Source organism: Eubalaena glacialis, chromosome 6 (genome assembly GCF_028564815.1).
Source record: "Eubalaena glacialis isolate mEubGla1 chromosome 6, mEubGla1.1.hap2.+ XY, whole genome shotgun sequence".
NCBI lineage: Eukaryota > Metazoa > Chordata > Mammalia > Artiodactyla > Balaenidae > Eubalaena > Eubalaena glacialis.
Window position 1 is genome coordinate 127,624,808 of NC_083721.1, and position 11,397 is coordinate 127,636,204.

Here is an 11,397-nt window from a genome sequence, read left to right on the forward strand (position 1 = left end):
AATATATTCTTTTTCAGATTCTTTTCCCACATAGGTTATTATAAAACATTGAGTATAGTTCCTTGTGCTATGCAGTAGGTCCTTGTTGTTTATCTATTTACAATGACTTTAAGGTTATCTTCCATCATGGGTTTTTCTTGTTTTGAAACACTGGAGAACTGAGGTCTCTGAGTCCTTGGAAGAGTCCCTGCCTCTGCCCCTGACTTAATAATAAAGGAGATTACAGATTTTTTTAAAAACCTCATATCCTTGGCTATCCAGAAATTTAAGGAATATGTCTTTTAGCTAAATCTGAGTTAAAACTTTGAGCACTAGAATTTTCCACTTGAACAATTTTGGAAGGAAAGCGTTCTAAATACTAACATATTTCTTGCTTTCTTGGAGCTTGAAGAATCTACTCTACATAAGTGATTGGATACTAGGGGTTATTATGACTATATTGTACTAAAACACAGTTATTTCGTTGAAGGAGTAGAGGGTGTTGGCTTCTGTAAGAAGAGGCTCCAAAATGTATGTTTGAAGTTTCTTGTCATACATAGATTTTCCCCCTTTTTCTCTGGTGAGTATATTTTCTATAGGTGCCTTTCTTGTAGCATGTTTGCCTGTTATGGTCCTCCTTTGAATTTGATGAAGGCTCAGCATTCAGACAACAAGGATTGATGGAATTATATATATAGTAAAAGTAAATACACTTTGGGCGTGACATGAGGGACTCTCCCATGAGGAAAGTGCACAGACCTGGTAATATCTGCTTTAGTTGCTTGGGAATCTGTTGTTTCTTGGATCTCAGCTGCCCCTAACCTTGCCTAAAAGAAGAGAGTTCCCATGGCAGTTAACTCATCAAAGTGGCAGGTAGGAAAGTGAAGAATGCACTTCAGTGAGATAGGCAGGCGCTGTAGGCTGCATGGAGAAGGTCATTTGACTAGATTATACTAGATAGGTTACGTGTGTAGCCACTGCTAGAACCAAAGTTAGTTTGCTGACGTTTGGCAGAGAATAAAACAAAAGGGAAAGTAAGCTGAATAGTTACATTTCTAACACATCACATGTTTCTGTGGTTTTGATTTTATACGTGCTTCACGAGATTATTGTAACCGAACATTGTAACTCTAATTTAAAATGCCACCGCTGTATAGTCTCTTTTCTCTGGAAATATCATGGAAGGTCTAAGGAAAACATTTGCCACTGCATTCCATTGCCTTGCAGAGAAGGGTGTCTGTGTTCTTAGTGCCCTGTTGTCCCAGCATTGGGGGAGGGGCAGATGTTTGTTATGCAGGCCAAGTGCACAGGGAAGGTTCTAAGGTTGTTAAGTGTAAGCTGCAAGATTCTAAGATTAATTGTGCTTCACTCTCCAGTGAGATTAGTGTATTATAAATCATAGAGGCATATTCCATCAATCTGGCACCTGGATGCGGGAATGTGATAACCCCTAACTCAGCAGAAACGTACCTTTCATCCATTACGGCATCTCTCCTGGAATGAACCATATGCTCCTTAGATAGGGCCAGGGCAACAGACAGCATTTTAAAGACATCTTTGAGATCACTTCCTTCTTTTACAACAGGGAAGCCATTTCTATGGCTCCTTGGTTTTATTCTATAATAACTTTAAAGGAGACAGATTTAAAGAAGTATTTTCGGGGTACTTAGTTTTGTTCAGCCCTTGGGTAAGTTCTCTGGGGTTTCAAAATAAAGATATAATATGATCTCTACCCTAGATGAGCCTACCGTTTAGTTGGGGAGAAAAGCCATATTAATTCTGATTATGTGATATTAATGCTAATTGCTACTGTTTATTTAGCTCTTACTATATGCATACCAATCAAATATACTAAGAAATGATTCATAGAATGTATTTCAAAATAAATGCTGACAAGGTCAGAAAAAGGAGAGATACGTATTGGCTGGATTAATTGTGAAGGTCCCTAGAGGAGGCAGGCCTGTGCTGGGTCTTGTCCACAGGAAGGCTTTAGTGAGAGGAGACAGGCTACATTTCTCAATGTGAGGGTACAGATTGCAAGAGATAAGTAAGGTTAGGTAGGCAGTGAGGAGTACAGGAGGAGGCTTGCAGGTGGCCAGCAGGACCACAGAATGTGCAAGAGTCTCTTGCTGTGCACCTCTTCAAAATGGCAGATGGAGAAGTGAATGCACTACAGCTGGATAGGCAGGTAGGCTACACAAAGATCATTTGACCAGATTATGCCAGCTAGGTTGTGTGTGTAGACACTGGTGGGACCAAAGTTAGTTTGCTGACATTCGGCAGGGATATTAAATATGTTTTCCTCTCTTCCTCCCTCTCCTCTCCCTCCTTTCCATCCTTCTTTCTTATTATGAACATTTCAAGCTTATGGCTCTGTCTCTGCTCCTTTAATCATCCTCTTTGATTCCCAGCTCAGTTCCCTTAGCTACTATGTCATGGCCACACACTGTTCATTCTACTTCATTCATTTTTTCCCTCAACAAGTCCTTATTGAGAATTCCATGTGCATCTTCAGGAAATAGACAATCTTACAAGGAAGACAATTAAGACACAATTACAGTATGTTGTGACGAATACCTTGAAATGAGAAACACAGGATGCTATGGGAGGAGATAGCAAGAGAACTCGATTTTATTAAGGGGAGGAGGGTGTCGGAATGGAAGTGACATAGAAATTGAGAACTAAAAGTGTGAGTGGAGATGTTCGAAACTCTCCCTAAAGCTGTTGCGGATACCCCTGTCTGATCTGGGGAGCTGCCAGGCACTTAAGGTTCTTGGTTGCCTTTGGCTGCTGCCACCATCACACACAGGAAATGAATTTATTTATTCAATCAATACCTAGCTCTTGAACAGTTCTGTGGTCTAAACAGTGTCCTGGGCTCTGTAAACCAAACAGCTGTAAACAAAACGAGCAATGCACCTGATCTCATAGAGCTTACATTCTAGTAAGGATGAGCAGACAATGAATGAATAAATAAATACATATAATATTTTGGGTGTTATGGGAAAAAATGAAACAGAGTAAGATGATAGAGTGTATGTTCTACACTCTATCTACATGAGTAGAGTATGTTCTACTCTATAGAGTGTATGCATGTGGTAGTATGTACTATTTTAAATAGGGTGGTCTGGGCTTCTCTGTGAAGGGATATTGGAGCAAAAACGGATGAATTGAAGGAGTGAGTCACATAGCTATCTGGGTGGTGGGGTGCAGCAGGGAGGGGACCGCATTCTAGGCCGAGGGAGCCACTAGGGCAAAGGCTCTCTGGAAGATGTGTGCTAGGATTGTCCAGGAAACTGTAGAAAGGCCAGGTGGCTAGAGCTCTAGGAAGAGAGTGGAGATGGATGTTGTTGTGGAGGTCCCTGTGAGCCTGATAAAGTAGGGTCTTGCCCCACATAAGATTTACATTTAAGAGGATCATTTTGGCTTCGGTATGGAGATCTGACAGTAGAGGGGCAAGAGTGGAAGTGAGGAGATCAATTAGGAGCCTATTGTAATGGTCCAGGCAGGAGATGCTGGTAGCTTGCTGGGGTGGAAGAGGGAGAGGTGGCTGGATTCTGAGTATACCTAAAAGGTAGAACGGACAGGTTTGCTGATGATTTGGTTGGGGGAATGAGAGAAGAAAGGGATCAGTGATGACTCATAGGATTTTGGTAGACCGGATTTGCCATTGACTGAGATGGGAAAGACCATGGGAAGAGCAGGTTTTGGGAAGCAAAGATATACTAAGTTTGTTATGCCTGGCAATCATCCAAGTGGAGATTTTATGTAGGCAGATCGTTGCACAGTTTCAAGGGAGAGTTTGGTACACTGTCATTGAGATCAATTGTTTGATCCCAACCCATAAGATAGGTTGAGATCATCAAGTGGGTGAGCCTAGAGAGAGAAGAAATGAGGTCTGAGAGCTGAGTCTTGGTGGGGGGCACAGGCTGTATTGTTTAGAGGTTGGGAAGATAGGAAAGATCCCACAAGAGATGGAGAGGAAGCAGCTGATGAGGTAGAAAAGTCAAGGAGTGCGTGCTGCCCTTGAAGCCAAGTAAAGAAAAAGTGTTTCAAAGAGGATGGAATGACCACCTGTCTGACACTGCTGAGAGGTCAGTGGAGATGAGGTCTAGAGGTCATTGGGGACCACAGCAGGTGTGATGGAGTGATGGGGGCAAGGCCTGATAGGGTGGGCTCAAAAGAGGACGAGAGGAAGAAAGCGAAGGCAGCTCCTAGAGTCACCTCTTCCATGGAATTTGGCTACGGGGGGGGGGGCAGAGAAATGAGGCTGTAGCTGTAGCTGATGTGGGAAGTGGGGTCAAGAGAGGATATTTCCAAGTGGGAGAAAAGCAGAAAGTTTGTGTGTCTGTGGGAATGATCCAGTAGAGAGGAAACATGGTGATGCAGGAGAGAGTGGCAACCGCAGGAGCAATGTCCAGCAGGTGAGAGGGCGTGGGATCCAGCAACCAGTGGACAGAAGCAGCGGCAGCTCATTCCTGCAACAGGAGGGCAGGTGGGTGGGGGCCTGGGAGTGAGTGGCGTATGAGTTCTCTCCTGATGGCTTCTGTTTTCTCGGTGAAATGAGAAGCTGGGTTCTCTGCTGTGCGTGAGGATAGGGAGATGTCAGAGATGTGTGCGGGGACAGGAGAAGGGGAGGCAGCTGTCTAGGAGGGTGGGAGAGCATGGACTGGGGCCCGAGACGTGCCTGGGGGGCAGCATCAAGGGCCCCCTTTAGGCAAGTGCTCATGAATTAAAAAATGGCCCAGGCGGAATGGGTCAGGACAGCGTTTAACCGGGTAAATCAGATCTTGGGCTTGTTAAACCCTTGCAGCGGACGTTTTTGAAGAAGGATTCTCAAGATAGTATTGAACATTGCCATCAGCCTCATGTCGGGAGTGCAGGGCTATATACTCAACAGGTGACCTCTGGCCACAGCTCTGCAAACCGGGCACAGGATCACGGGACTTCCCACGGGCAGGCAGGACCCCAGAGGCTGGCCACATGTGGTCACTGCGTGATTCACTTCAACTTCCTTTAACTGTTGCTGGAGGCATGCTGGAAGATTATAGAAAAGTCATGCAAGCTTTGGGAGGCTTGTAAAGATTGACACACAAGGATTTGGGGCAGAGGTGTGTCAGTCGATACAAGACAGCTATTTAGTGCACGAGGAGTTCCAGGCAGAGGGACTGCGCGGTGAAAGCCTTGGTGGGTGGGGAGCATGGACGGAAAGGGTCATTGAGGACCTGAAAGTCGTTTGGAAATGTGGATTGTAGGTGCTGCAGGCAGCTGTCCTCCTCACTGTCTTCCACCCTGACATGCTCACTTTAGCCTTTATTTATTTATTCATTCGTCCATTCATTCATTCATTCATTTATTGGCTGCGCTGCGCGGCTTGCGGGATCTTACTTCCCCGGACCAGGGATTGAACCTAGGCCATTGCAGTGAAAGCCTGGAATCCTAACCACTAGGGCACCAGGGAACTCCCCTCACTTTAGCCTTTAATCATGCTGGTTTCCCTGCCAGGAACACCCCTCCCATTTCTCAGGGTCATGGGGTTGTACAACTCCAGGGGGTGCCATTAACACTGTCCTTTATGTTTCCCTCCTGAGTCAGCTCAACCTCCATCTCTTCCAGGACAGCCCCTTCTCTGGCTCCAAGCCACACTCACTTTCCTTTCTGTGAATTCCTAATCTAGAGGGTAGGGTTGCCAGATTTAGCTAACAAAAACACAGGATGTCAGTTAAATATCACATGGGACATACTTATACTAAAAAGCTATCGTTTATCTGAAATTCAAGTTTAACTAGGCATCTTGCATTTTATGTGGCAACCCAACAAGATTGGGAAACACACAGTTAAGCATTCATTCAACAAACCTTTGTAGAGATAGGACATGCCCTGTACTGGACACTGCCCTCTGGGCTGGGAGGCACCAAACATGTATTTAGGTCACCAGCCAAGTAGGGGCTCAGAAAAAACACTGCAAAATGTTCAGCTTGAATAACTCCTCCAGAATTTTGCAATCAATATCTAAAGAAAAACTATTTTAATTTCAGTATATATGAAACTTTTGTGACTTATTTTCAGAGTATTATAATTTTTTTTTTTTTCTTTTCTTGGCCACGCGGCTTGTGGGATCTTAGTTCCTCAACTAGGGATTGAACCCTGGCCCTTGTCAGTGAGAGCGTGGACCTCTAACCACTGGATCTCCAGGGAATTACCCAGAGTACTATAATTTTTAATTTTAATGACATATGGGGATGGAGGCATCCGTATCTTTTCAATGCTTTGGACATCGAAAAGTCTCCATTAAGACTTGTCTGTCTACGAGGAGTTTGTCATTTCTTATTATCTTCAACATCACCGCCTTTGGCATTGATCAGAAGTGGCAGTTACTAGGCAGAGGCAGGGTGACCCAGGGCTGCACCCCTTCTGTGCCATTTACTAGCTGTCAGATCTTGGCAGGTGACTTGATCTCTCTGTGCCACAGTTTCCCCATCTGTACAATGAAATATAATCCTAATATCGACCTCAGAGGGTTGGTGAGAAGATTAAAGGGTTAAAACTTGTGAAGTGCTCGGAACAGTGCTTAGTGCATCGTAAAAGTACTAGATAAATGTGGATTAATAGAATTTAAAAATTATTTAAAAACCTGCGCTGTATTTGATGTATGTCCAAACACTATGGGAGCTCAAAGGGGGAAGTGGCAGAGTATTCCTGAATTGTGAAATGAATCTTTTGGTGTTGGTCTTTTATTTTCCCTTAAACCTCCTTGCAGGTGCGATTCACTGCCTGCAGCTTTGTATCCATCCCTCCCCTCCTCTCAGCGCCCCCTACGTTGGTATGGTAGGGGCTCTGAAAATATTTGTTGGTGGGTATATTAACACTATTGGCAGCCTAAAGAAATGTTAATGACATTCGTGGGTGATGTTTCTCCGAGGTCACTGAGTTCCAGAATACTCTAAGTCTCTATAATTTCACTATTCCTGATTTATTTGTAAAGACTAAGGCAAATGTATTTAATTTAGGAGACCCAAGGTGAACTTTATAGATACCCTAGGAATGAGAGCAAATTGAGAATTCATTTACCATTCATATCTAAGTATACATTAGTATACCAGCTAAGAATAAGTTCTACCTGATGAAGCATTTAATAAATGACATTATCTAACTGAATTCCCCAAATCTCTCTGAGAGTTAGGTATTATTAACCCCACATTACATACAAGGAAGTGGAGGTGTGGAGCAGATAAGAAATTGCCTAAGTCACCTAAGTAGTAATTAGTTGACCCTGGGTTCAAGTTTGGGATTGTCAGATTTCAAAGCCCATGTTCAAAATGAGTAAGCATATTTCTCAACCTAAAAAGCTCGTGGAGAGAAGAGAAGAGGCTTGAGACCATTAATTCATTCATTCACTCCATTCATTCAGACATTCAGTGACGTGTGGAGCCTGCAGAGGTGTGAAGGACAAGGCCCTGCCCTCAAGAAGGTCACAGTCATACAGAGCTGGTTATAGCGAATATGGTAAGTGTTCTAGCAGAGGCAGGGTAACATAAAGTGCCAGAGTAACACAGAAGAGGCAGAGCTCATGGTACCTAGGAATGGGGCGCTGGCTGGGGAAGGCATCAGAGACGAGGTGCCATTTTGCTGGACCGTGCAGACCAAGTAAGAGAAAAGTGCTTATTTAGGCATTTAACGGGTGCTGTATCGGATTTGCAATGAATGTCACTTCACCAACATTACATAATAAGGAAACAAATATTTTTGAAATCCTGCTTGGTACAGAGTCCTGTACTAGGCACCTTTTATGGACAGAGGTTAGCTTCCTGACAACCATCTCAGGTAGATACTCTAATCTCCCTTATACAGATAAAGAAACTGAGGCTCAGAGTGGTTGAGATGTGCCCAAAATGGGAAGTTATTACTTATTTAACAAATTCAGTTATCTATTTATTCATTCAGTAAGCATTGGTGATGTGGTTGGTTCTGAATATCAATGGTGAACCAAGGAGAGCTAGACCCCCCCCCCCCACAGAGACTACTGTCCAGTGGGGAAGACAAATATTAACTATATATATATATATATAATGTTTTCCATATATATATATATATATATATATATATATATATATGGAAAACAATACATCCTTTGAGAAGAAGTTTCAAGTGAGAGTGATTGGAGAGCCCCTAGGATCTATAGTTGGGATTGTCCTCTGGCCCCATGCAGGCTTGTGCCCAGGTTTTAGGGGGAAGGTACCCTCAGTCAAAACTTCCAATGCAGCACGCAGGACTGCTGTGCCCCGAGTCTGCAGGGAGCACGGCAGGGAACTGGAGGAGAGAGGAGCAACACGGTGGACCCTAAAGGGTGATGGAAGAGACCCTTCACGCGCACGTGTGAGACACCCTTGGGGGTGCTGGGAAGGGAGGTTGGAGTGGCTACCGTTCTGTCGGGGAGAAAAATCTGAGCTGAGAAATGCAATTTTGTGCTCTTAATTCTGATACTAATTTTACTTCTGGTGTTTTACAAAGTTCAGTGTTAGGGAGAGCAGGCTTCCAGGAGGGTGAAGAGCAGGGCTGCCATGTTGATTCAGACCATGGTACCCAGAGTGTGCAGAATCTGTCCTTGTGGCCATGTGCTTTCCCTGGGTGGGTGTGGCGCAGAATGGGCTCTGTGCTGGGGAGAGATTGGGTGAAAGCACTGGGCATCAGGAAGGCTCAAAGACAGGTTCAGTATTCCCTAAGACCAACTATTCCCCCTTATTGCTTTGATAAGGGCTGATCCTAGGAGGCATGTTATTCATAGTGATGATTTCTTTGTTAGTTTAAGGTTTTGGTCGCAAGCAACAGAAGCAGATCCTGTCTAATGTAACCAGTTGATTGAGAAATCTCAATTCACTGAGATATAAACATCAAATGTTTTATTTCATCCAACTATACCAGTGATTCTCAAGCTTAATGTGCTTATGAATCACCTGGGGATCATGGTAAAATGCAGATTCTGGTTCAGCTGGTTTGGGCTAAGGGCAGACATTCTGCTTTTCTAACAAGCCAATGCTGCCAGTCTGTGGACTGCACTTGGAGTAACAAGGAAATCTACCTTATGCAATGCCCCTTGCCCCTTTGTGATTCTGTAAACATGATCCTTGTTTTATTTTCACACTTTCCAACAGTTGCAGGTTCTACTCATTCTGGAAGTCAAAGCTTATTCCTCCTATTCATTATTTTAAAAACTTAAAGTAAAGGTTTTAAGAATTTATTAGTCTCAAACATTTTGGACAAATTCTTCTCTTTCTCCAGTGCAGGCTAGAGTTGCGGTCCTGCCTTCTTAGATTGGGAAGGGGGTGTGAGGTCTGGTCCTGAGGTTCCCCCCTCTCCCCACAAGTGCATCTCATCAGGGGTCTCCCTGGAGACAGACAGGGAAGGGAGGCGGGGAGGGGAAGGCTCTCTCCTTAGCCTCCTCCATGCTGGCCGTGGGAAGTGTTGCAGACACTACTCTGCTTCAGGCAGCTCCAGCCATCGCTGGAGCCCTTTGCTGGTTTCTCCATGACCGTGCTGTGTGGGGTTTGGGGCAGTGCTCACCGTGGCCCCTCCATCTCTTGGGAACCTACCAGAGGGGCAGGTTTACCTCCCTTTGGCTCCTGGAGGTATATCCCAGTGGCCCTTTCACCAGGCTGGGCATCCTCTCACATGGCCCTGGAACCAGTTATTCCTGTGGAACCAGCCTCTGTGTCTGGTGCTGGGTCCTGGCTGTGGGGCTGGCTGAGGGGAGTGGCCATTCCTGCTTCTCCCACTCACGCAGAAACCCCTTCAGGGGGATACAATACTTGGGTCCAATGTCGGGCCGTTGGGCATCCCACAGCAGCCTTCCAGGACTAGGTGGGAAGTGGGCCGAGGCTCCTCATCAAACCGTCTCCGCCTATCCCACTCCATACCCGGAAGCCACTCTCTCCCCTCCTGCTTCCAGGAACCACCACCCTCAGAATTCAGTCAACACACCTGACTTGAGGCTCATGCTTCTCTTTGCAATCTTTTCCTCCCAGGTGAAGTGATCTCAGGGAAAAGAGGGGAAGGCAGAGGTGAGTCTCACAACACAATCCTTGCCATGGCGGTGCTGATGGCTTCCTCTTGCTGGCGTCCTACCTCTTTTTGGCCCTCCGTGGGCTGGATATTTGGACATAAATCTCTCCTTAGTCTAAGCCATCGCATAGCACCAAGTAGCAATGTTCCCCCTGTTCCCTATGGACAGAACCCTGGCTGCTGGCAGAGCAACTCACCGATGAAGGCATTTTTGACAGCTCTGGGTGTCTGAGGCTGTCAGCTGTGTGCCTGCTACAGGATCTGGACTCGTGCTTGTCACCATCATCTCTCAACAGGAAACTCTCACACATTCATCCAGAGAGACCACAAACCTGAGCCGTTACAAAGCAGACAGATCTTTGTATTTGTGAAAGCTCCCAATTAATACTTCATGGAGAAAAGATTAATAAAACATCATGCAATTAGCTGCTTCCCTTCAGCCGTCACATCTCATTAAGGGCGGCACAAGGCAGCTCCCAGGACTAACGAGCAAGCGGCTGGCCTGGGCCCTGGCTGGTGGGGCAGCCCTGCTGGTTCAGGGGAGCCACAGCCCCAGTTCTGCATTGTCTGGAGAAGAATTTTCTCCGCTAAGTGATGCGATAAATGGGGTTGGCTCTCAGCAGGGCAGCTTTCAGCAGTCGCACCTTTATCTGTATCCCAGATTTTTCCCTTCATTTACTCATTTATTCATTTATAGTCTTCTGTGTGCTTGGTGCTGTGCTAGGTGCCGGGTAAGGAGCAGTGGTCTGTAGCTCCGCTTCCGAAGCCCCTGCCGGATGGATCCCATCACAGGCTTCTGCTTTTCCCTCTGAGCCGCTTCCTGTCTGGTGCCCCCTCCCCCCATTCCTCCTGCCTGCTCAGCTCTCATTTTCCACCCCGTGAAGACCCTCAAGGGTTCATCCCGCGTTCTGTGCCTTTGCTCTCGTTCTGTACGAGGCCCCCCTCCCAGGCTTCCTTCCCTGGACCCCAAAGCTGTACAAAGAGACCCTGTCTCCTCTCCGCTTCATGAAGAACGACATGGAAAAGGCAGTGATGGGGACCATGAAAACCCCGTTTCAATGCCTCCTTCTTACCTGGGCTAAGAAGAATCACGTGAAGCTAGCCTTTCTCGTCTGAGACTTTGTTTCCTGTTTGGTCGTGTTTTCTTTTCTCTGGAGTAGAATGGTTAGGAGAGGAAAATAGGTTTGAACGTGAATCTCAGGTCCTGGGAGGGTAGCAGGTAGCCTTGGGCAGGTGGCCGCATCTCTGGAAGCCTCAGGGTCCCGGCCTGTGGAAAGAGGAGGACAGTGCCGACCGCACAGTGTGGCGGAAGGATTCACAACCTACACTTTCTGGAAGGGAAGCTGCGACGGTTACGGT

General features: G+C 45.9%; 1 long non-coding RNA gene across 1 annotated transcript; it reads left to right on the forward strand.

Annotated features, from left to right (window-relative positions):
• Positions 1 to 7,401: 7,401 nt before the first annotated feature.
• Positions 7,402 to 10,245, forward strand: LOC133093675 (uncharacterized). The gene is made up of 3 exons (XR_009701298.1): positions 7,402 to 7,485; positions 10,002 to 10,037; positions 10,208 to 10,245. It is a non-coding gene; the product is annotated as an uncharacterized LOC133093675 (long non-coding RNA).
• Positions 10,246 to 11,397: the final 1,152 nt, after the last annotated feature.